Source organism: Rhea americana, unplaced genomic scaffold (assembly GCF_003343005.1).
Source record: "Rhea americana isolate MKP2758 unplaced genomic scaffold, rheAme1 scaffold_119, whole genome shotgun sequence".
Classification (NCBI taxonomy): domain Eukaryota; kingdom Metazoa; phylum Chordata; class Aves; order Rheiformes; family Rheidae; genus Rhea; species Rhea americana.
In genome coordinates this window covers 6,803-8,939 of record NW_028185250.1, presented here as the reverse complement: position 1 = coordinate 8,939, position 2,137 = coordinate 6,803, and positions in this window count along the sequence as shown.

Here is a 2,137-nt window from a genome sequence, read left to right as displayed (position 1 = left end):
GGCTTTCCTCTTGATTTTCTTTCTCTCTTTTTTAATTTTAGGAAAATGTTTTACTTCAATTAGTTTCTAAATGCTATAGTAGCTCTTAAAATTGCAAAACTGTAGACAATGAAGGTCTTCAAATGTTAGCCTGCTCAGTAAAAGCTTGATTTCTCCCAAGCTGAAGTCAGTGGAAAAACTTCAGTCAACATCATCAGTGGAAGTTTGTTTGAAATCCTGAGTGTTATATAAGAATAGAGGTTGGGGGGAAGGGGGGGAAGCAAAAACCAAAACAAGCAGCATTTGTAATACCAGCATGTGGATTTCCAGAGGGGGTGGAAATGACCTTTGTTTCTTCTATTTCCATAACTGTGTGTGAAGAAGATATGAAATGTTTTTCAGAGTTGTTATGGTGGCTTTCAGATTAGAGGTGCAAGAAGTGAGTTTGGAAAGCTAGTGTAAATGCTCAAATCACAAAAATAGGTGATTAGGAGGGGAAGAGGGTTTTGAGAAAGGTTCTTCCAAGCTGTTCTTACAGTTTTAAGCAGTTATAAGGAATCTTTTATCATTGCCCTTCTTCAAATAACCATTTGCTGTCAAAACCAAAGAAAACAAAATTTGAAATACTTGATGATTTTTCAGTTAAAATGGAAGCCAGGTAATGAGTAGAGACTGGTTAAACTATATTAAAAAAAAAAAAAAAAAAAAAAAAGCGCCTTTTGTAATTACTGTTTCGTCTGCAAATGCTTTTCTGATGATATGTATGAGCTTACTGGGTGACAAATGACAGTGAAGTTCTCCCTCACGCACTTTTTATTTTCTTTTTCCATTTTCCTTCCAATTTCTTCGATGAAGTTCCTAGTCCCTTCTAAATCCACAGAGCAAGAGGGGAACTAATTTTCTTGCCCGCTTTGTATTGAGTGATGGCAGTGCAGAGAGGGGAGAGTATGAAGTAGAAGCTGAATTTTCTATACTTCCGCATTTTAGGTGGTACATGTTTTTGGAATGAAAACATGCTTTTTGGATAGCTTCTATTCAGAGATTTTTTTTTTCCCTCAAGGTCTTGGTGTATGCAACATTAAACTGAGAATCCTTTGGACAATCATCTTCCTGAGGTAGCCTCATTCAGTGCTCTATTACCCATGTGGGATGTACTCTATTGACTAACTTTGTTCTGGGGGGAAAGGAAATCAATATAAATCCAGTATCCTCTTAATTTGTGCTCCCACAGCTGCTTTTACAGGTAGTGTTGCTCTTTCGTGCAGAACATGACTGGCCGCAAATGAAGAGCAGCTAGTGCTGGGGGAAAGCAAGGGCTTTGCAAGCAAGAAACTCAGAATTGCTACCCCATGTTTGTTTTCAGTTTTCTAGAAGCTGAAGCTGTGTATGATACAAGTGAAACAGTATTTCTTATTGTGCCCTTTCATCAGGTAATTGATCATTTATCCCTGAGTGGGGTTGCGCGCTCTCTTCCAACTCTGGAACAAAGATTGATTTAGTCTGTTTTGAGGTAGAAGTGAAAGGTGCTCCTTGAACTGCTGGACTGGGCAAGAACAAAATTGTGGATGTTGTAGACAATGGGCAGATTGGGTGATAGAAGCTTTAATACTGTCTTACAATTTCATGAAATGGCATATAATTTTATTTATGTATTTATTTATTTTTGCTGTGGTTTGCAGAGGCATGCAGTAAATGATTTATCTGCTATACTGGTCCCCTGTGCTGGCAGAGCTGTAGCATAGTGCACTGACTGGGAAGCCTTAAGTTCTAGGCTGGCCTTGGATTCTTGACTCCAGATCCTCAGGAGGAGGGGTGAGTTATTGGAGGGGATTTACTTGTGTGTCTGAATGGTGTGATACAGCTTTACCTCTCCTTCCTGATCTAGTTTTCTGAAAGCTGCCTAAGGGGTAAGAAGTTGCCTCTCTCCTTATTTTTAGAAAGCTGCCAATAAGAAGTAAATAAGACCAGTTTGAGTTTTCCTTTCTTTACATTGCTTCAAACCATGCACAAATAGATATTAAATTCAAAGGGCAGTGGGTTACATGTAAACATTGATTTGATGCTGCAACCTTTAGTTTGCCATGCTGGAGGCTAGCAGAAAGGCCTTGTCTTGATGAAGTTTATTGAAAAGCAGGGCTTTGTTAAGCTACAGTGGAAG